This window comes from Nerophis ophidion, linkage group LG09, assembly GCF_033978795.1.
Source record: "Nerophis ophidion isolate RoL-2023_Sa linkage group LG09, RoL_Noph_v1.0, whole genome shotgun sequence".
NCBI classification, from domain to species: Eukaryota; Metazoa; Chordata; class Actinopteri; order Syngnathiformes; family Syngnathidae; genus Nerophis; species Nerophis ophidion.
Window position 1 is genome coordinate 34,114,112 of NC_084619.1, and position 25,218 is coordinate 34,139,329.

Here is a 25,218-nt window from a genome sequence, read left to right on the forward strand (position 1 = left end):
TAACACTTTAGTATGGGGGACATATTCACCATTAGTTAGTTGCTTATTAACATGCAAATTAGAAACATATTGGCTGTTAACTAGTCATTATTAAGTACTTATTAATGCCTTATTCGGCATGGCCTTATTATAACCCTAACCCTCTAACACTAACTCTAACCAAATAACTCCAAATGAAGTTTTTGTTACTTAGAATATGTTCCCCTAGTGTCCCAAAACCTCTAAATTAAGTCTTTGTTACTTATAATATGTTCTCCATACTAAAGTGTTACCAAAAACACATAACTTGGTCTTGAATTTAAAAAAATATATACATTTTATTTTTCACTAAGAAGGTGTTCGGTGAATGCGCTTATGAAACTAATGGGGTTTGGTACCTCCAAAAAGGTTAAGAACCACTGTTCTAAAGTTAACCAATAATACATATAATACTTCTTACCATTAATGCGACAACTTGGACAGGTGCGAGAGAAAATGGATTGTTGGATTAAAATGCATGAGAATGTTTTATTATTCAAACGTTATTTTTAACACTGTGATTACCAGCGGAATTATTTATTACTAATCGTGTTAAGCAAAGTCAGCTAAGATTTATCTGAGAGCCAGATGCAGTCTTCAAAAGAGCCACATCTGGCTCTAGAGCCATAGGTTCCCTACCCTTGTCCTAAATTATTGGTTAAAAGCCCGTCACGTAACTACAGGGTGCCATGTTTGCTACCAACTTTGAAACAGAGTTGGCCACTTTGTCATTGTTGGGCCGGGAATGCCCCCTAGAGGGCCACTAAAAAAATTGTTGTTATATCAAACAAACAGAAGAAGTCTGGAGTTTATATATCCAGCCATCCCATCCATATATATAATATATCATATATAAGTTTCTTAAGCACAAAAAGTATGACGCAAGTGGTCGATCTGTATATTCATTTAAACTTAAATTATGTTTAAGAAACATATACTTGTATCATTATAATTGATTATCAATGTAGTTCAAATGTACTGTATTTATTTTAGTAATGCCTAATTTAGTATGGACAATTATTTCTCATCATTTGTTTGCAGTATTTTTGATTCGTATTTATTTTTGTAATTTGCCTAACCTAAGCCTTGATGATAATAATTATGATTAAGACATGGTTTAATATCATTTGATAAGGTTGTTAACCTTTTAAACTGTAAGTAGATATGATTATTGAACATGATTAAAATAAAGAGTGAAATGGCTAATTCAGCTTAAATATTTAAATGTTGGGCGGGCCCCTCTGTAGTGGAAAAGTTGGGCCCAGAGGTCAAAAAGGTCAAGAACGCCTGATCTAGAAGAAGAAACCTACTGTACTGAATTTGGTTTTCATTTGGATTGGTTTGCTGTCATTGTTTTTACATTCTATGTGCACTACCGCATCACAGTCAATTCTATTTTTCTATTAATTATAATTTGTTTATGTTACGTTTGGAACGCATGGCTGCGATGGTTGTATTAATTCCCTCCAATGCAGAAAGACAAGCAGCAGCTGCGAGCAGGTATGAGTCTGTCCTTTATTCTAAAAAATACACAAAAACTCAAGACGCTAAACAAACATGGAGCCAAAAACAAATAGTCACCAAGGGCGAACAACGTGGAAGTTTCTAAGCAGGGAAAACACATATGCGTGGTGAAAAACAAGACGTTACGTAAATGTCGCAAAAGCGAGCAATGACCCAGCAACTTGTGCTGGGTGACTGAAAACTATAAAGGGGAGTGATTAACCAAAACACTGGTGGGAACACTAATTACTAAACAAGGGCAGGTGTGGAGAATTGGTGCCCATGGAAACCAACAGTAAATGAAAGGAAAGAAGGTACAGTCAGGACTAAAACCTGGGAAAAAAGCTACTAAACATAAATCAAGCCATGACCCGGGTAACAGATCATGACAGTTTATGATCTATTTCGATTAGCCTATGCTATTTATAATCTAATTATATTTAAATGATTATGTAAACACTATGTGTCGCACGTGCACTGGTATGACAATACAAGTTCCTTGATTCTTAAATTAAAATAATTGCAACAAGGTTTCCATATGTGAACCAATAGACTGATGATTATCAATGCCAGAGGGGAGCATTGAGAGAGTCCTCCTGCCCGAGCAAACTGATCGAAGCACCGAGGCGACGCATCTCAATGTGCGCTGTGACCAATTTCCATCGAGACCCACGAAGCACGCCTGGGGCGCAAAGTGGCGTAGTAAGCTTTAAATCTGATGGCGGCTCCCTTAGTTGGTGGCGCGTCCCGATGGGCCTTGGGTCTCCTATCTCTTTCTGAATCAAATTGTCGAATAGTCAACTATTCTAAGAAATCCCTATAGTAATACTGCGTTTGCAATATGTAATAAAAAGTGCCAAAATCTGAGCTCCGTAGACGTACACAGGCCCAGTGTTGTTATTGAAAGATTGTCCAAGTTGTATGCACACGTTTGACATGTTGACATATTAGTATCTTTATTAAGTTAAAGTTAAAAACTAATGATTGTCACACACACACTAGGAGTGGTGAAATTACTCTCTGCATTTGACCCATGCCCTTGTTCCACCCACAGGGAGGAGCAGTGAGCAGCAGCGGTGGCTGCGCTCGGGAATCATTTTGGTGATTTAACCCCCAATTCCAACCGTAGATGCCAACTGCTAAGGAGGGAAATAATGGGCCCCATTTTTATAGTCTTTGGTATGACTCGGCCAGGTTTTGAACTCACAACCTACCGATTTCACGGCGTTGTTTACAGGTACTATTTTCAATCAATCAATCAATCAATCAATCAATGTTTATTTATATAGCCCTAAATCACAAATGTCTCAAAGGACTGTACAAACCACTACGACTACGACACCCTCGGAAGAACCCACATAAGGGCAAGGAGAACTCACACCCAGTGGGACGCCAGTGACAATGATGACTATGAGAACCATGGAGAGGACCTCATATGTGGGCAACCATCCCCCCCCCCCCCCTTAGGGGACCGAAAGCAATGGATGTTGAGCGGGTCTAACATGATACTGTGAAAGTTCAATCCATAGTGGCTCCAACACAGCCGCGAGAGTTCAGTTCAAAGTGGATCCAAGACAGCAGCGAGAGTCCCGTCCACAGGAAACAATCTCAAGCGGAGTCAGATTTCAATTCTTATCACACTCCACTAAAGCATGTAGAACCTAAACCGACACCTGTTCTCTGATCAAGCTTGCGAATAAAGCAGGAGAAGATACACAACAAAAACTACAAATTGTAATACCCCTGTCAGCCTGTAGGTATCATAAATCATAATGACTTATGGACTGTCACACCGTGGTGAGGAAAGTCCTATTTTGAAGTTGTCTGGCAAACTTCCTGTTAGGGCTGGGCAATATTGCCTTGTTTTAATATCGCAATATTTTTAGGCCATAACGCGATATACGATATATATTACGATATTTTGCCTTGGCCTTGAATGAACACTTGATGCATATAATCACAGCAGTATGATGATTCTATGTGTATACATTAAAACATTCTTCTTAATACTGCAGTCATATATGCTACTTTTAAACTTTCATGTAGAGAGGGAACTCACAACCAAGTAAATTGACCAAAAGTGTATTTATTAAAGTTATTAAGCAATGGCATAAACATTCAAGTCATTTCCAAAACATAAAGAGCAAGATTGTCAGAAACATTTTAAGTGTCAAATAAAAATGAGCTTCATAATAGGAAATCAAATAGTATTCGTCCTTTACTATGTGGTATGTTACTATGGTTATGAAAATCTCTTCATTCTCTAGCGAGTTACTTTTTAAATGATGCAACATATTAGCAGTAATGCTACTTTTTATAGCAACGCTTGTACCGCATGCTTGACTAATAACGATTGTCTGTTAGGCATATTCCCACTTGAAGCCGAATCACCGCCAGACAATGGAAACCCTTCTGTTTTTATTGGGAATTAAGTCTTCCTTCATTTGTTACCGGATTCGCACCTTCTTTCTCTCGTACGGCTGCGTCAGCAACTAACGTAGCCCAGTCTGCTACCGCTCTGCTATTTGAGGGCGGACACGTATGTGACGTATGACGTGACAGTATGTGACGAATGTAAGAATGTTCGCCTGCTTGTCTGTGAGAAGGAAAGACAGGAAAGAGTGGGAAGAGACTGAAGTGTACACCCGCAGCTAAAAGCAACTGCGTGAGAACGTATACTTGAATATTACGATACAGTCATTTTCTATATCGCACAGAGACAAACCCGCGATATATCGTATATATCGATATATCGCCCAGCCCTACTTCCTGTCTTATTTTGAAAATTCTAATCCTCCCCCCTCGATTCAGGCTACTTGCCTTTCCTCCTGTGTCACTGGTCTGGTGTCTCTCCTGATTGCCTGATTGTGCCCACCTGTGTCACCCTCCTTCAAGTGTATATAGTCCTCCTCTTCCCCTGTCTTGTTGCCAGAGTATATTGTCTTGTCACGTACCGCCAGCCTTTGGCCACAGCCTCGAACCAAGTTAATAAGTATTGCCTCGCTTTATTTATTGATTTCTTTGTTCTCTCTAAGAGAGTGATTTTCGTTTGGTAAGGTTTTTTGGTCAAGTCTTTTTGTGTCAATTTCATAGTGCCTTGCCTTCCTTTTTTCCTCCTTTTGGAACGCTTTTAGTTTGCAGTACTCTCAGCACTTTATAACATACTTTCTGTTTATAGCTTCTCGGCTCCTCTGCATATGTGATTCACCTTTTTTGTAGATAATTATAAAATTGTTGTTTTCTTTGTTATTAGATTTGTGTAGAACTTTGCTATTAGTCTTTTCCTCCCTATGGAGTGATTTTCCGTTTATTGCCCTATGCTACATATCCTTTGTTACGCGAATGTATCAAAGATAGATTTTTCGTAGCCACTTTGTTTTAATCACTCTGTCCAAGAGATATCAAAGAAAACTGTCTAAATAAAGTCTGAGTCAATTGGCTCTCTTCTGCACCTGAGTCCTCATTCTCGCCAAGACCTAACATTGACTACATTCAAGACGGTTGATGGCTTAAAAAACTACAAGTTGTAATATCCTTTTCAGCCTGTTGGAATGATAAATCATTATTGACTTAATAACTACAACCAAGATGGCGGACAGCTTGAAAAAACTACAACATTAAAATGGCGGTTGGATATGACGTATACTTCCTGTTTCCGGTTTAGGCCATGCCCACTTCCTGGGGTCATAACTCAGTCTGATGCTGGCGCTGTCACGCCAAATTTCTTCTCCCCACAAAAACCTTCCCCCCATTTACTTCTGGGGTCATGTTTAATACAGACGTTTTGTTGACGCTATATTATAAAAATATAACGCTATATTATAAAAATATAACGCTATATTATAAAAATATAACGCTATATTATAAAAATACAGACGTTTTGTTAACGCTACATTATAAAAATATAACGCTATATTATAAAATACAAAAGTTGTGTTAACGCTATATTATAAAAAAAATTAAAAAACTATTTACAAACACAAGCTATGGGATGACATAAGAGGAAACGTGACCCCGGAAGTAAATGCGTTATCCCATAGCTTGTGTTTGTAAATTGTTTTTTTAATTTTTTTTATAATATAGTGTTAACAAAACGTCTGTATTTTTATAATATAGCGTTATATTTTTATAATATAGCGTTAACAAAACGTCTGTATTTATATAATATAGCGTTATATTTTTATAATATAGCGTTATATTTTTATAATATAGCTTTAACAAAACGTCTGTATTAATCATGACCCCGGAAGTAAATGGGGGGGGATGCAGGGGGGAAGAAATTTGGCCTGACAGCCCCCCTTATAGAGGGTCCGAGGTAGCCACACCTACTTCCTGGGAGGTCATAAATGCCCCCTCACTTCTGGTCATAAAACAATCCCCCACAACCCCCGCTGACCCCCCTTTTTTGGTGGGCTTAAATCTTTTAGCAGGCTTCACATCAAACAGTATATTTTCATAACTTTGTTTTAAATTTGCTGGCATTGATGTTGAAATTGATTAATGAATGTTCTACACCGAAAACAATGACGAATTAGCGTCAGTGTTAGTGTAAGTATTTTGCCCTAATCAAAAGTGACTTTTCTGAAAACTATTCAGCAGCTCTTATCTAAGCCTTGGCCACATTTCTTTAAAATGTAATCGCTGAAAAGTAAAGCCTGAGGGAGAGCGATTTATCCGAAGAAGCTTCTGCACACTGTGACATTTTAGAAATGGACAATACCAGAAGGATTTACGCCGTCACTTGATATTATCTATGACGGATGACAGTGTAACACAGAGTCGAGGAAAGGTCCTCCATGACCATAAACAGAAAATGGCACAACTTGCCAAATGAACCACAATATTTTGATGCACCTGCGCTGGAAACAAACCTGATGAGTCTGAAATTCTGCTTTTGCCGTGTGCAAGTGCCAGAAAGTGGCGCCATGTGGTCTCCACCTGAGAGCACTGATGTGCTCAGTGGGATTCCCAGCGACGCTTAGTAATGCTCACGTTCAGCTTGCAAGTACAGGGAATAGTCAATAAACAGATAAAGCACTAAACCTGATGGATTAAATCAATATGGGGAAAAAAAATAGGTTTAATGCAGCTAAGTCTGCATCTCGCCAGCCATCGGAGGAAGAAGCACAAACAACATGCAGCGCTGGAGTTGTGATGATAACACTCAGCATTCCCACTATCGCTCCTCAACTGTTTATGTAAATTACATTCCTCTCCCCTCCAGTCGCTGTTTGTGATGGTTGGCCTGCATTGTCAGATCCGAGAGCATGCATGGCAGCTGGCACGTTGGAACTGATGAGTGAACAAAATCTGGACCAATTAAGTATGCCTTGCAATCTGGGTTTGTTCCATAGACAAAAAGGCATTATGAGTGTTTCAAAGAATTTGTGAAATTAGAGACGGCCGTGGGGGAAACTCAAGATGAAGATTTACAGGCTAAGTGTTGTGGAACCACAGCATTAGTGCTATATCTTCATTAATCAGTTCAAAAATTCAGCCAACATTGAAGAGAAATGAACAACATTTCTAAAAGCAACAGATCTTACATCATAAAAGGTTCCAGTTGCTTGTGTTGCTAATAAATTATCATCTCGTACAGACCTGGGCAAATTAAGGCCCGGGGGCCACATGCGGCCTGTTGATCTTTTCAATCCGGCCTGCCGGACATTCCCAAATAATTTTTTTAGATCTTTAAGATGGAAAGTGTAGCTGCCATTATGATGTGCAGTCATGTTTTGTAATGACTGTAAGTCTTCAACTACACAAAGTATTTCAATGGTTGGAATCTGCGCTTATGGATGATATACCAGTTACTATGGTAATCTAATTAGTTACTATGGTCATCTAATTAGTTACTATGGTCATCTACGTCACAGCAGCTCAGACGAGGCACCAAGCAGTGTGGTAGGGAAGCGTTTCCACAAACGCGGAAGTAGATTTTCATAACAAAGTTCTAAAGCTTAATGAAATATAGAGTATAATAGAATAGAATAAAATAGAAAGTACTTTATTAATCCCTGGGAATAATTCAGCAAATATCAGTTGTATCAGATTGTAGGTGGGTTTATTTTGTACCCTTCGCGTTCATATTTCACTGTTTGTTACATTTGTGTTGCGTTTCACTTAATTGTGTTGTGATCCGGCTTCCGGATCACACATCTAGTATGTTTAGTCCCCTTTTGTATTTTCCTATTATGTTTTGGACTCTGCCGATCCCTTTGCTAGTGCACTTCCTTGTTTACATTCATCACCATGACAACTTAATTTGCTCCTCCTGCACGCTCCGTCCACACACCGGTTTGTTATTACGTTCTCTGTATTTACGCCCACCTGTTACCTTAGCTCAGTCTGGCTGTTTCATTTGCTTTATGCAACAGTTACGTGTGGTTTTCTCTTTTGCACTTAGCCTGCTAATTCTTAGCTTCCCTCCGCGCGCCCGGCTCGCGCCTCTATATGGACTTGTGAACTCTACCCTAGCTACCTTTAGCATTTAGCTTTCCGTGCGTTGGCACACCTTTTCTTTTCGCGTTGTACAAGTGTTCCTTTTGTTGTATTTTATAATTAAAACTTCCTCCTACCTTCACTCCTGCCTGCTCCCGTCTTTGGCATCTTGGGGCCGACACCTCGCGCATCGCAATGCGCCCACCAAATCGTAACAGATTGTAAAATATGTCGATCGAAAGGGGGTGTGACATTCATATTTTGTCAATATTCAGTGTTTTATCGTTCATAGAAAAAATTAAAATTCCATTACGTTTTTTAATTCGGTCTGTCATAACGTTTTTAGCATTCAATCAGACATTATTGTGCTGTTTTGTATTACATATACCGGCCCCCAGACCCATTTTTTTCTTCAAATGTGGCCGTCGAGACAAAATAAATGCCCAAGACTGGTCTGGTACAAGAGCCATTGTGAGTACTAATCGACTGCAAAAGTGCGCAGTATACTCAGGGGGAACTTCCAATAGCCAGTCCCCCGGTTGACAAGCGGCGAGCAACTGATTATGTGTCTCCATACACTGTGTGGAAGCTAATAATAATCACCTCCGATACAGAAAAATAAACTGCCTTTCCTAGTATCTTAAATCAGGTTACATTATCACCGGAGGAGGAAGTTAAACATGTTACACACAGAGAGCAAGCCGGTAGCAGGAATGCTAATAGCTTAACTATTCACTAAGTTAGCTTTAAACATCAAAAAATGAGTGCTGAGCAAACTTTAAGACGCGTAAATGGAACTGCATTGCAGCAGAAAGTAAGCAGTTTTTAACAACAAATTCACAAGTGGATTACCGTATTTTTCGGACTATTAGGCGCGCTTAAAATCCTTTCATTTCCATCCACGTAATAATTCTAGTTTTGCTTAACGACCTCAAAGCAATTTTATTGAGTACATGGCGTAATGATAAGTGTGACCAGTAGATGGCAGTCACACATAGGAGATACGTGAGAACTGCGGGTTGACGACCTCTGTTCAATAAATGACGTTCGCAAGTACAAGTAAGCAAGCAAGCCCAACACTTTGATGTATGAATATAGACCATTACACACGGCGCGCCAAAGTCTGTCAAAATGTTTTAGTAATACTAAAGCCTCACTCCTTCATAGATTGTTGGTGCATTACGGCTAACGTAGTCAAGACGCACGGTGCTTCAACAGACGGGTATTATTATGGTGTGTGTCACACCGCGTTGAGGGAAGTCTTGTCTTGTTGGTTTTTTGTCTTGTTATTTGCATATTTTATTTTGAAAATCAACTCTTCTTGTTCCAGATCACGGGCCCTTCCTTTTGTGTCACCAGTCTGACGTCATCCCTGACCCTTGATTGTTTCCACCTGTTGCCCATCACCATCATGTCCTATTTAAGCTCATGCCTCCTCTTGTCCTGTGCCAGATCGTCCCGTGCTTACGTGTCTTTCTAGCCTTCATGCCCATGTCCATGTCGATATCCTTGTCTTGCTTATTCCCTTGTTTTCTTCTTTGGATCAAGAAATCAATTGCTGTAATTTTGACTTTTACTTTTTCCTCTTTGGAGCGCCTTTTGTTATCCTAGCCTACGTCCAACCTAATTGATGAGTTTTTGTGTTTTTTCTAAATTCCTTTTCTTCCACTAAGATTGAGTGATTTTTTGTTTATCCGTATTAAGTATATATTTAAAGCCTTTTTGTTCTTCCTCCTGTTGGAGCGCTTTATGTTATTTTTATAGTAGATATGACTTTATTGTAAGTTTTTTATTTTGTTAGTATTTTCCTCCTATTTTTTTGGAGTGATTTTTGGTTTATCTTTTTCCGTAATTATTTCCGCAGATTTTTTGTTAATTATTAAATGTGTAATACTTTTGCTCTGGAGGTTAAAAGTTATTTCAAAATAAAAGCTTTTTTGGAACTTCCTCTCTGCATCTGGGTCCAAGTCCTGACAGTGTGTGTATAAGTAGCCCAAAATGGCACCTCTTGGGATACATTATCTGGCGTTTTGTTAAGCAATAATAATCAAAATCAACTTTTCTTACTTATTGGTTCCTGCGGGTGCGTATTTAACATATGCTCAAGTCCCAAAAATGTGCACGCGTTCGCCATTGTCGTTTGCGCCGTAGTCAATAAGCTCCTTCTTTCTCTCTATCCTCTTGTTGTGCGGCATTCATCCTCTGTTGTTGCCATTTCTAATACAAAGTAGTGTACAGTTCTGACTTACATCTGTCAGTAGACTCGCTAGAGAAGCACTAAAAACTACCGCTACAACAAAGATGACGCGGTGAAGACGCAGTCAAAGTGAAGAAACCTAATTAAGACGGTGCATCCTGAGGAAACGGTCAGAAAGCTGCTTAAAGATGGTCTGTAAAACATAATCTACGCATTATTTTGACCAAAAAACTACCATTGCATGTTATGAACAATACACAGGAAGTGTTTTAATGTAGAAAAAAAATACATTATGACCCTTTTAATGCACCTTATAATCCGGTGTACCTTATTGTCTGAAAAATAAGGTGGATTAATAAGTGTCGAGAAAAGTGTGTCAGCATTATCACACTCAGTACCCAACATTTAAGAGTTGGACCGATCGATCCATAAATTGGTTGTGTTGATAGCAAGGATAGTATCAGTATGTGATCGACGTTAAAGTGTTCAGGACTTTTTTCTTCTGTTTATGTCAATCTTTACAAATTCATAATAATTCCCTGGACACATGAAGCCTATGAGGGTAAAAGCCAAATGATTTAAATAAGTAGTAAATTGAATGTTTGCTTCTGTTTAGTTATTGTGTGCTGTTTCCATTTGTCTTGTATAAACGATTGAATGTAACTAAAGAGAATGAGGAACGAGCTATCCACTTTAGCCGACAGATATTATAAAATGTATTTTGTGGCAACTCAAACTTTGACCACAGCGTTAGTTCATATTAATTGTAGAAAGACGCTTTACATCATTTTCAGCAGACTGCATTGCAAAATGAGTGACTACGCTCTCCTCCTCTCACGAGAGATCCACCCTGGATTCGGACCAAATGAATCCCTTCCATACTATATGTTTGTTTTGATAGTGTTAATCAATTTTTTTATTGCTAATTTAAGGTTGCGACTTTACTATAGTCACATTGCAAAGGAGTGAAACCCAGAAGAGCCCACAGCGCAAAGAACAACAGCTGGACGTCGTGACTACCTCGCCGGTGTCGTGTCAGAATTCGTATCCCCGTCGCCTTTTACTACCCCGACTTCTGCGGACTGTGTGGAAATTCGCTGGGCGTGCCTCATCGTACAAATGTGCCCCACTGTTATTACACAGCGACAGGTGTGGAAGCATTCTTGTCTCCTTGGGCGAGCAAGATTAATGACTAGTCATAGTACTAGAGTCACTGTACTACACTATTGTCGGAATAATAGTTGTGTTTATTTAGTACATAACATCTGGCTGCTAAACAAATGATTTAAGACGACAGTTTAATTGACACTTGTTTTTTTTACACAGTTGACACTTATTATATGCAAGTGTTTCTGTTGCCATTGTTTATATTAATATCCTCTGTATAAGCACAAAAAATGCAGACATTGAGTCTATTTCATTTAAGGGCAGAATAAAAACATGGTCTTGCGCTTGTGTATTTTACATACTAAAGTAATACAATGTGTGTACTTCAACATGGACGAATGATGTTGATGAATCCATCTGATGACTTTGTGTTTTCAGACCAGAACGCCAGAATGTGTTAATATTTCTATACATTGTACATACCTGTGCACACTCACCCATGAATTGATTAACGTGGACCCCGACTTAAAGAAGTTGAAAAACTTATTCGGGTGTTACCATTTAGTGGTCAATTGTATGGAATATGTACTGTACTGTGCAATATACTAATAAAAGTTTCAATCAATCAATCCATCAAGTTACTGTACTATAGGTGAAGTAAAGAACAACAGCCTTCTACCATGTATTCTTAAGTTATGTAAATTAAGAGGAGAAAACTATAATTTACCTGGAATATTGATTTTTGTATCATGTCAAGTAAGAACAAATATAAAAGACAAATGTATTTCAGTTTTAGGAGTTACAGTAAATGGTGGAACAAACTCAGTGATGAGTAGGGTTGGGTATCGAGTAACGAGTATCGATTGGAACCGGGACTAACTTTCCAAATTTCCCAGAATCGTTCAAAAGTTTACATTTCGATTCCTAGTTTCGATAGCCAGTCCGCCGAGCGGAAAAAAAGAATAAGTCTGCCAACCGGAAGAAGAAGCCGCTGAACACCAACGAAGAAGTGCCCACCGCCGGAAGTGTTAGGATAGCCGAGCCTATGTAGCCGAGCGTTGGCGGTCAAAAGGGTGGCTTTATTTTACTAAAAAAAATGAAATATCGGCGAAATGTAACACGTGCGACAGGACTGTTTCGTGCTTAGGAGGGTGCACGTCGAACATGATGAAGCACCTCCGAGTTCATGGAGTACAAATAAATTCGTATCCCGTCTTCGACGCGCTGCGCCGACCGTCCTCCTCTGCCTCTTCCTCTGGCTCCAGCTCCGACGCCCAGCCTGGCATCTCGGTGACTGCACTACAGTTCGAATCCGGCAAGTAAAACAATATATATATGTAATAAATAATGTGCTTTACGCCAACGTTGAGGCAGCTAACAAATTAGGCCCGCGTATTTTTTCATAGACAATATACAACCTGCTAGCCAGGCTCCGCGATGTGCTCAGCGTAGCGGCAATGGGGAAGATGTCGGTGCCACAGACGGGAGAGTGCCACAGAAAGGTCACAGCACACATAGTCAAAAGACTGCATCCCTTTTCAGAGGTGGAATCTCCAACATTTAGGTTAGTTAAGCAATAACGTTAGAGCTAAGCTATTGATACTGGGCTAAACAGTAACAGCAACATTACATATTTGTTTATGTTTGCAGGGATATGGTGAAAACTCTCAACCCAAAATACATACCACCTTCCAGGGACTACCTGGCAAACACATTGATGCCGGCATGGTACAGGAAGAATTGGAATCGAGAATCTTTAGGAATCGGAATCGAAACAAAGAATCGGAATCGGAATCGTTCGAATTCAAACGATACCCAACCCTAGTGATGAGTTGAAGACATGTAGTTCTTTGTTAAGGTTTAAGAAAGCCTTGAAAGGTAAAATAATGGAAAATTATAAAATATACCGTATTTCCTTGAATTGCCGCCAGGTATATAGTATGCGCCTGCCTAGAATTACTACCGGGTCAAACTCTTTTTACAAAATCATTAGCGCATGCTTAGCTTTACCGCCGGCTCAGGATCAACGCCGGGTCAAACTCGTTTCGCAAAATATTATTTTTATTAGGGCATGTCTAGAATTTCTGCCGGGTCAAACTCGTTTTGCAAAATAATTATCATATGCCTAGAATTTCTGCTGGGTCAAACTCGTCACGTCACGAGTGACACCTTCCCTTTCATCATTTTCAAAATGGCGGAGGCTGATTTCAATAATTTGAAATCGCATAAAGGGAAGAAGATTAAGAGCTATTCAGTAGGATTTCAGGTTCAAGCTATTGAATATGCTAAAAAGAACAGTAAGGAGCTATGTTTTATTAATATACCGTAGCTGCGTGTATCAAATATGAGTCATTAAATGACTCCCGCCTCCTACTCGGCTGCAGAAGAAGTGACAACAAGCAGCAAGACTGAGCAGCGATAGTTTACTTTTTTCCTCTCGCTTGCACGTTTAACATGGAGGATTACATATCTAAAATAAAACAGTTTTCTAAACTGGACTTTCAATCGAAGCAGAAGGTAATGAAGGAAGATCTCCATTGAGACAGAGAGACTTTTAAAACTGAAGAAAGATAAGGAAGACTTCTATAAACAAGTTATCGATGCTTTTGATCAGAAGGAGCTGCGCATGGACTTCATTTATAAGTAAAGGTAAGACCATAAAGTTTTTTTTATTAAATGTACTTTTCATGATGGTATCCTTACATCACACTCAAATTTATAAGCGCAAGCCTAAATTTACCACATGCCTTTGGTAAGCGCCTGAGTGAGAAGAGGTTTTAAAATAATTAGCGTATGCTTGCCTTTACCGCATGCCTTTGATAAACGCCAGAGTGAGAAGAGGCAAAATAAAATAAAAAAGTGCAGTTCCACTTTAAGTCAAACCCAGCTGGAACACTTTTTTGCTCTTCCTAATACAGCGCTACCTCAATTGTCTTACGCTTGTTACAAGCGAACATGGCTGCAGTAGCTGTGACCCCGGGTTGCAAGAGACTGAAGTACCACTTGCAGGTAAGATACGTATTTTAATATCACAAGGTAGTAAGAGCAGTTAAATGCAGTAACAAAGACAAAGGTTAACTTCTGCCACTGACTGCAGGGCAGGCTGGCTTGTAAGTAAGCCTAATTGGCAACCATGAAGAGGTGTGCTCAGGTTGCCAATCAGGGACAGGTGAGGGAAACGCTCAGGTCAGAGTGGTGAAGACAGACAGGAAGTGAACAAATATAAGAGCGCTGGACAGGAAACAGTTTTGGTATGATTCGGTTTGAGAAAAAATATGTTGGTTTTACTGGGACTAAATACACATTGGAGACCCAGTCTTTGTGCTTTTTTTATTGAACCATAGACAACACAGACACCATATAGCCAAATAAAGTTGTACCACATAATTCAATCAAAAAAAACTAGGGCCTACACTCCCCGTTTACAAGACTGTTATTGACCGCAACACATTGCTATGGTAAGTCCAGCCAAACAATCAAGGAGTAATGAGGCGTTTATTGGCTATCCTTTATGATATATATATATATATATATACATATATATATATATATATATAAAATATATATATATATATATATATATATATATATATATATATATATATATTATATATATATATATATATACTGCGATGAGGTGGAGACTTGTCCAGGGTGTACGCCGCCTTCCGCCAGATTGTAGCTGAGATAGGCACCAGCGCCACCCGTGACCCCAAAAGGAATATGTGGTAGAAAATGGATGGATGGCTGGATATATATATGTATACAATGCCTGATAATATCGGACTGGCGATATTATCGGCCGATAAATGCTTTAAAATATAATATTGGAAATTATCAGTATCAGTTTCAAAAAGTAGAATTAATGACTTTTTAAAACGCTGCTGTACGGAGTTGTACACGGACCTAGGGAGAAGTACAGAGCTCCAATAAACACTAAAGGTACTGCCTTTGCATGCCAGCCCAATCACATAATATCTACTACGGCTTATCACAAACACAAGTGAATGCAATGCATATTCGGTCAACAGCCATACAGTTCAAACTGATGGTGGCCGTATAAAACAACTTTAACACTGTCACGACGCGGAGTCGAACCTGCGTTTCCTCGGCGCTGGAGCTGTATGCGCCTCCGCTAACAGTGCGCCAACAGAGGCCTCTGCTCACAGTGCACTCAGACTCGCCCTCACTCGTGCTGAATGCAGCACGCCCGAGCATTAACAAGCCTGCATCCGGTCAAAAATCAACACACCTGGATTGATGAGAGGGAGCAGCATAAAAGCCAGCAGACCCGAGGAACCTTTGCCAGAACGTCGCCATCTTCTCAGTAAGCATTACGTCTGGCATTCCCTCCCCTGTGTTTTGCTCTTTTCTCTCTCCGAGTCTCCCTTGTTCATGTCCCTTGTGTTTTCCTCAGTGACTCCCGTCTTCCGTGATCGTACCTTGCCTCTCGACATCCATCCGGATTCCTGACTGCCTTCCTCGATCCACGACCTCCCTGCTCAGACCCAGACCACGCTACCATCGCTCCTGCCCCCGACATCTTGCCTGCTCACGAACTGCCTCTTCGCTTTGCCCCTCTGGATTCGACGAAGGATACAACCAACACTCACAGACAACAAACCCTGGTAACATTTACATTATTAATATTACACATAGTCATCACTCATTCACCTAGAGTAGCATACACACGCCATGTCTCATCAAAGGTTTAAATAAACCTGGTTAACCGCAGTTGTGCCCAGGTTGTCGTCTCCTTCCCTCCTCTGTACATAACACACTGTTACAATAATGCGGCACACTGTGAACCCACACCAAACAAGAATGACAAACACATTTCGAGAGAACATCCGCACCGGAACACAACATAAAAACAACAGAACAAATACCCAGAACCCATTGCCGCACTAACTCTTCCAGGACGCTACAATGTACACCCCCCCCACACCTCAACCCCGCCCCCCCTACCCCGCCCGCCTAAACCTCCTCATGCTATCTCAGGGAGAGCGTGTCCCAAATTCCAAGCTGCTGTTTTGAGGCATGTTAAAAAAAATGATTTTTTTGTGACTTCAGTATTAAATATTGCAGTGCCATGTTGGCATTTTTTTCCATAACTTGAGTTGATTTATTTTGGAAAACCTTGTTACATTGTTTAATGCATCCAGCGGGGCATCACAACACATTTAGGCATATTAATGTGTTTATTCCACGACTGTATATATCGGTATCGGTTGATGTCGGAATCGGTAATTAAGAGTTGGATAATATCGGATATCGCGAAAAAAAACATTATATGACATCTCTAATATATATATATATATATATATATATATATATATATATATATATAATATATATATATATATATATATATAATATATGCATATGTGTATATATATATATATATATATCGTCCCAAATTAAATTAGGACATGTAATTACAAAACAAGGTATACTGCAAAAACTGGACAGTACAGTTCACTTATCAGCTCACTTTTAACTATTAAAAAAATAGTTCTCATTAAACAAATTAACTTTATTTACACATTGAATAGCACAGTAGTATCAAAAATTGGTACTTTGAAAACCTGTACTGTATCAATTAAAATGTTAAAGGTACCGTCCCTAGTCGAGTGATTGCATACGTTGATTACTTAGACTTAGACTTCCTTTTTATTGTCATTCAAATTTGAACTTTACAGTACAGATAAGAATGAAATTTTGTTACATTAGCTCATGTATCGCAGGATAAAAAAGCAATAAGGTGCATAAATAAATAAATAGATTAATGTACAGATAAATATATTGCACATACAGATAAATACACAGCTGCTCTTGGAAGAGTCCCCGCACTTTAATAAAGAAGGTGAGAAACACTATTGAATTCAAGAAAGAAGTCATAACAAAATATGAAGATGATGTTCTTGGCCTTCTACCCCCTCCTCTCCTTCTTCACTCCCTCTTGCAATCTTCAATCATTATATATATATATATATATATATATATATATATATATATATATATATATATATATAGGCTTCACAGTGGAAGAGGGGTTAGTGCATCTGCCTCAGTCTGCAGTCCTGGGTTCAATCCCTTTCTGTGTGGAGTTTGCATGTCCTCCCCGTGAATGCGTGGGTTCTCCGGGTACTCCGGCTTCCTCCCATCTCCAAAGAAATGCACATTGGGATAGGTTGATTGGCAACACTAAATTGGCCTTAGTGTGTGAATGTGAGTGTAAATGTTGTCTGTCTATCTGTGTTGGCCCTGAGATGAGGTGGCGACTTGTCCAGGGTTTTCCCCGCCTTCTGCCTGATAGTAGCTGAGATCGGCGCCAGCGCCCACTGCGACCCCAAAAGGGAATAAGCAGTAGAAAATGGTTGGATGGATATATATATGGCTTCACGGTGGGAGAGGGGTTAGTGCGTCTGCCTCACAATACGAAGGTCATGCAGTCCTCGGTTCAAATCCAGGCTCGGGATCTTTCTGTGTGGAGTTTGCATGTTCTCCCGTGAATGCGTGGGTTCCCTCCGGGTACTCCGGCTTCCTCACACTTCCAAAAACATGCACCTGGGGATAGGTTGATTGGCAACACTAAATTGGCCCTAGTGTGTGAATGTGAGTGTGAATGTTGTCTGTCTATCTGTGTTGGCCCTGCGATGAGGTGGCGACTTGTCAGGGTGTACCCCGCCTTCTGCCCAATTGTAGCTGAGATAGGCGCCAGCGCCCCCCGCGACCCCGAAAGGGGATAAGCGGTAGAAAATGGATGGATGGATGGATGGATGGATATATATATATATATATATATATATATATATATATATATATATATATATATATATATATATATATATATATATATATATATATATATACGTAAATTGTGTGTGTGTGTGTGTGTGCATTTCACATTGTTTTCTGCATCATTATTCTCTATAAAAAGTTGTTTCTGTTAATAGTTTTTGGTTTCTCAAACAGATTCCTCCTGTTATGGGAAACATATTTAGGTTTTTCATACGATTCGGTATTCAACGGACCCTCTGGAACGGAATAATAATATATACAACCAAGGTGCTACTGTAATGTCTTTAAATATGACCTTGAGGGGAAAATCAATCAACATCAAGAGGATGCATGGCTCAGCAAAACTTGTTAACCCCCCCCACACAAAAAAAAAACAAAAAAAACATGCAGAATATTTCCAAACAATAGAATGGGGAAAAGGCGGTAGGAAATGGATGGATAGTGTGATGGTGATTCCACACTGGCTTTTTGACATTGGTTAGAACTCGCATCCTTCAAAGTTCGAACCCCTTTTGCAGACTTCAAACGTGCCTTTTGCATGCACGGCACGCTGCAGGCTGAAGAGAAACGTTGGACATAAAGACAGAACACTACAAAATAAAATACCCGTTTTGTCAAAAAAGAACGGTGGAGAATCAAAAATATGCTGCAATTCAAAGTAAGGTTCAAAAACGACATTTTACCTTAAATTGCCGACGTTGAAGGTCTCACATGTCAGCGCATCCTCGACACCAAATGTGCGCAATCCGCAAGAGAAGACAGCTCCTCCTGTGCGCGTCCGTCCTGCTGCAAAGGTTCTTGTAAAGACAACACTTGCTGAATTTGTGCTCGCATAAGAACGCCAACAGAAAAGGTTGTGCTCAGTCAGCAGATTTCCACGACCCGCTGTGGGATGGGCGCGCTCCTGCGCAATGACGCGCGCGGGGGCTTGCAGCTGATGTGGAATCCTTCGCAAAATGATGAATGTCTTGAAAATATGACAAAGTGACAGCTGTGTCACCTTATGTTGTGTGGTTAAAACCATTCCTACAACAATGAAAATGTATGCAAATATCTATATGCTTCTACTCAGTGTGACAAATATGAACAATACAAATATGAGTTTCATCCACTCTGCAGGGATTCCCATCAGCAAAATGAAAATGATTGTAGCCTAAATGGAATGGGTATCGGCACACAACATGCACACTGTGTCTATTTAGGCGCTTTGAAGAAATCAAGTGACAATAATCCTGTCAGCTCAAATTTAACGCTTGGCAGCAGCACCTGCAGCTATTATGCTTCCTAATCGACCACATTAAGCACGGTCTGCTTTAATAAAAAAGAAACAAAATTAAATGCAGGAGTAAGGATCTTGTGCCAAACCCTCTCATAACCTCACTGTTTTGCTTGTGGAGAGAACAAAATGCCCGCGGTTGGGGTCATCCACTGCTCCTTTGTTAGCTCTCCTGTGCTTTTAGCGGTTGGTTGACAAGGCAGTGATAGTGCAACTGCCACCATTCATGCAGGAGAGGGGGCATGCTTCCTTGTTTCCCCACAGCCTTTCAGTGCAAGCGTGTTCACCAGCAGGATGGTCAAAGTACTCCTCCAGGGACGCTGCTTTCTAGGTGACCCCTGACCTTTGACCCAAATGGGGAAAGTGGGGAAAAGGGAATATAATCAAAGCAGGGTAGAGCTTGACAAAGGGTAATGCTGGAAATGAAAAATCATGTAAAATGAGAAATTATATACGACAAGGGTGTTTCATAGCAAATGTTACCACATACATCTAGCGCCCCTCACTTCATTACCGATAAGAATTCAAATGTCCACTATCATGTTCGATTGCGTCCGGTGGTGCGCAGCATTTGTGAAAGCTTGCATGGTGAACAATTTTACTGATATTGATTCCTGGCCCATGATATGTCAGGAAGATTTGTAAACTTATTGGTAATGATTAATTAGTTATTTTGCACAAGTAAATATTATTTGATAATTTGTCACAGCGCTTGCGCAATCCCTCATGCCTTCTGCTGCAAGCTCGGCTGACACCTCCGCTTGAGGCACACCAGGACACGCCCCTGCTCGCTCTGGCTGCAATGAGGCCACCAGCCGGCAAAGCAGCAGGCAATCAGTAATCAGCGCACCTGGTACCCGTAGATCCAGTGCCAGGACATAGTTCACTCCTCGTAGTGAGCATCTGGCTTCCCTCCTGCGTACTTGCGCTCTCTCTTTGACTTCCCTGTTCCCGTGTCTTATGTCCTTTGTGTTCCTTGCAGTGCCTTACCTGTTCCCAGTGATCAAGCTGTGTGCCTCGACTGGATTTTGGACTGCCTCCCTTGATCTTCAACCCCATGCTTGGACACGGACCTCGTTGCTCCTCTATAGCCCCCAACCGCTTGCTTGCCCACGGACTGCCTTCTTGCTTTGCCCCTCTGGTCTGGTCTGACAGAAGATTCATCCAACTCACACTTACAACAAACCCTGGTTAAATTAACATTGTGTATTCTACACATTGTTTTGCACCAAAGACATTGAGTAGCATACACATCCCACACACTCATCAAGAGGTTCAATAAACCTATTGAACTGATTCTTGCTTTGGTGTCGTAGCCTTTCCCCGCCGTACATAACATAATTCCTTTCCCATTAATTCCATTACTACAACAAGTGCATTGTATTAAAGTTTATTTAAAAAATATATAACAACAAGTATATATTGTTTCACATAAATAAATACATTATTTTTTTTGCAAGGGCAGGATTTCAAAATATATTTCTATTTTGGGCCCCGAATGGGCCAGGGGGCGGTCTTGAAAAAAACAACTGGAACTTCATGAAAAAAATTACTTGGAGAGAACACCCTTTCGCAAGACCTACATCCCAACAGGAAAAATGTCAGAAATCCAGACAGTGATCCGGATCATCTCCAAAATGTAATCACTTGCCCCTTTTCAAATTTCTGTCATTCCCTAAAAGATCAATCAAAACGTGCTGCAACTTTTTGTGAAGCAGATTGAAAGAAAAGGAGTGAAGCCTCTTCCCAGCAGGCACAAGACATTGATACAATGTTGATTATACATACTTTTCCTTTAAAACTAACTTTGAAACAACGTTGCAAAATAGTTATATTTGTGAATAAAGACAATGTTGATGTCCAACGTTGTATCCATGCTGTTGGTTGGGAAACGACCAAATTTCAGTGGTCAAATCAACATCACAACCTGACATTAAATAAACGTCCTCAAAAAGTCGGTTGTTTCAACTTTGTATTTGTGTTGAAGAATATTGGTTGGGAAATGACCAACATTCAATGGTCAAATCAACATTAGAACCCAACATTGATTAAACGTAATCAATAAGCATGTTTTTTCAACAATATGTTTGATTTGCTCTAGTTGTACATAATTTAACAAGTTCTCAACATTTTTTTAATGTCTTGTGCCTGCTGGTTTATCGTCAGTCACTGTCTGTGTCTCTGTGTCTGGAGGCGGGGTCTCAAATTTACACACACAGAAGCTGAAGCTCTTAATGTAAACAAACATCGTAAAGCTTTCAAACAATGTAAAGTAACATTGTAGAAATGATATGGATCAACTCCAAAATGTAATTACTTGTTCCTAGATGAATATGGATCTGCAACGTCTTGAGGTATTTATAGCATAATGAAAGCACTGGAGTGAACCTTCAATTAAGTTGTCAACTGTCTTTGTTTCTGTAGGGCAGTGGTTCTCAAATGGGGGTATGCATACCCCTGGGGGTACTTGAAGGTATGCCAAGGGGTACTTGAGATCTTTTAGAAATATTCTAAAAATAGCAACAATTCAAAAACCCTTTATATATATATTTATTGAATAATACTTCAACAAAATATGAATGTAACTTCATAAACTGTGAAAAGAAATGCAACAATGCAATATTCAGTGTTGACAGCTAGATTTTTGTGGACATGTTCCATAAATGTAGTTTATGTTTAAAATATTATTTTTTTGTAATTAAATGTTTGGAATGAAGTTGATGAATCCCGATGGATCTCTATTACAATTGCCAAAGAGGGCACTTTAAGTTGATGATTACTTCTATGTGTAGAAATCTTCATTTATAATTGAATCACTTGTTTACTTTTCAACAAGTTTTTAGTTATTTTTATATCTTTTTTTCCAAATAGTTCAAGAAAGACCACAACAAATGAGCAATATTTTGCACTGTTATACAATTTAATAAATCAGAAACTGATGACATATGTAACAGGGTCAATTTCGTCTTGTAAATAATGTATTTTCAATTTTTTTATTATTGTTATAATTACACAAAACATGTAAGTTACATGTAAATACCTGAATGTTGTTTGATGTTTTGTCAATGTGGAACCATTGTCTCGTTGTCCCTACTGCAATAATTACTGTGACACCTGTCTTTTTATATGCGTTGGACACGCCCTCCAACTTCCCTTTTTGTCTACGATAACGGGAGAGGGGCTCGACGATGGCAGAAAGTTTTTGATGACAATTGTATTCTATATTATCAGTAAAGTGCAGTGGAGAAACCCATGGTGTCGCTCGTGTTCCATAAATCACACATAACGCAGAGGAAAAGACCACCAGTTACCCATAGTGCTGTATTTTACTTCTTTATCTCTTTTTTTAACCAAAAATGCTTTGCTCTGATTAGGGGGTACTTGAATTAAAACATGTTTTACAGGGGGTACATCACTGAAAAAAGGTTGAGAACCACTGCTGTAGGGCACACACACACAGGTTATCATTTGGAATGGGGACCAACATTCTGATCATCACTTGTGGGGACCACCCTTTCTACAGGTAATGATGGCACATAAAAATAGGTAAAATGAACACTGCCCAGTTAGCTCATACACTTCTTTAAAGGCCTACTGAAACCCACTACTACCCACCACGCAGTCTGATAGTTTATATATCAATGATGAAATATTAACATTGCAACATATGCCAATACGGCCGGTTTAGTTTACTAAATTGCAATTTTATATTTCCCGCGAGGGATCCTGTTGAAAACGTCGCGTATGATGACGCGTGCGCGTGATGTCTCGGGTTGTAGCGGACATTTTTTTTCTAGCCCGATCCAAGCTATGAGTAGTCTGCTTTAAACGCGTAATTACACAGTATTTTGGACATCTGTGTTGCTGAATCTTTCGCAAATTATTCAATTAATAATAGAGAACTCAAAGCAGAAAGATGGAGGTGGTAAGCGGTGCACTGCAGCTGCCTTTAGCAACACAAACACAGCTGATGTTTTCTTGTTCAAAATTCCCGAAGGTGCAGCTTTAATATTGAACAGAGCGGTCAAGCCAACATGGATCCCGGCCACATGTCAACCGGCAGGTTTCGGTGAGAAAATTGTGGTAATAAGTTGGCTCTTACCGTAGACATCAGCGGAGCTTGCGTCCTGCTGCAGCTGCGTGGCTTCCCCCAGAGACACTGGCGGTCACCACACCCGTGGCCCCACCCCTCCGACTTTCAGGCACCATATAATCTCACTAAAACACTAATAACACAATAGGCAGATAAGGGATTTTCCAGAATTATCCTAGTAAATGTGTCTAATAACACCTGAATCGCTCTCACTGCCCTCACCTTTTTATTTATTTATTTATTTTTAACTTTTATTTGTTTTTCTAGTCCTTCACTTTCATTATCCTCATCCACGAATCTTTCATCCTTGCTTAAATTAATGGGGAAATTGTCGCTTTCTCGGTCTGAATCGCTCTAGCTGCAAGTGGCTATGATTGTAAACAATGTGAGGATGTGAGAAGCTCTACAACCAGTGACATCACGCGGAAATCGTCTGCTACTTCCGGTAAAAGCAAGGCTTTTTTATTAGCGACCAAAAGTTGCGAACTTTATCGTCAATGTTCTGAACTAAATCGTTTTAGGAAAAATATGGCATTATCGCAAAATGATCATGTATGACACATAGAATGGACCTGCTATCCCCGTTTCAATAAGACAATCTCATTTCAGTAGGCCTTTAAATCTCTGTATTGATGAAGTAATGTGCTGATCATTCTTACTGGGGAACTTGGGGAAAAATAGTTAATATGGTTAACAGGGACCAAATAATTTTGCATAATTCACACACATTTGTACCTGACTACTGAGACCCATTAAAAAAAAAAGCTCAAATTAAATATGACCTGATCCTCAGAATACAGCACTACAGCTGTCCTCTTATAGGACGTTTCACCACTTAAATGTTAAAGCAAATCCTGCATCTTCTGTGACATTACTGAAAAGTGCTTCTCAGGCAAATCATATAGTTGATGTAGATGCCCATATCCGCTGTTCAGATTTACTCAGAGGTCCCCTAAAGGTGACTGTGTCAACAGATTTATGTCCCCGTTAAGTAAGCATTGCCAGAAAACAAACACACACAAACACACACACACACACACATATATATATATATATATATATATATATATATATATATATATATATATATATATATATATAGAGTTCCTTAAAGTTCTGGATGCTGTGGGGCTGTCTTGGTTTACAAGACTCTGCAGCATCGCGTGGACATCGGGAGCGGTACCTCTGGATTGGCAGACCGGGGTGGTGGTTCCTCTCTTTAAGAAGGGGGACCTGTAGGGTGTGTTCCAACTATCGTGGGATCACACTCCTCAGCCTTCCCGGTAAGGTTTATTCAGGTGTACTGGAGAGGAGGCTACGCCGGATAGTCGAACTTCGGATTCAGGAGGAACAGTCTGGTTTTTGTCCTGGTCGTGGAACTGTGGACCAGCTCTATACTCTCAGCAGGGTTCTTGAGGGTGCATGGGAGTTTGCCCAACCAGTCTACATGTGCTTTGTGGACTTGGAGAAGGCATTCAACCGTGTCCCTCGGGAAGTCCTGTGGGGAGTGCTCAGAGAGTATGGGGTATCGGACTGTCTTATTGTGGCGGTCCGCTCCCTGTACAATCAGTGCCAGAGTTTGGTCCGCATTGCCGGCAGTAAGTCGAACACATTTCCAGTGAGGGTTGGACTTCGCCAAGGCTGTCCTTTGTCACCGATTCTGTTCATAACTTTTATGGACAGAATTTCTAGGCACAGTCAAGGCGTTGAGGGTTTCCGGTTTGGTAACCGCAGGATTAGGTCTCTGCTTTTTGAAGATGATGTGGTCCTGATGGCTTC

The 25,218-nt window shown here is 39.9% G+C and overlaps 1 protein-coding gene across 1 annotated transcript in view; it reads right to left on the reverse strand.

Moving 5' to 3' along the window:
• Positions 1-18,963, reverse strand: part of LOC133559271 (gamma-aminobutyric acid receptor subunit pi) — a 161,214-nt gene extending 142,251 nt beyond the window's left edge. The window contains exon 1 of the mRNA XM_061910877.1: positions 18,754-18,963. The gene's annotated coding sequence lies outside the window, so the exon portion shown is untranslated. The remainder of the gene's footprint in view (positions 1-18,753) is intronic.
• Positions 18,964-25,218: the final 6,255 nt, after the last annotated feature.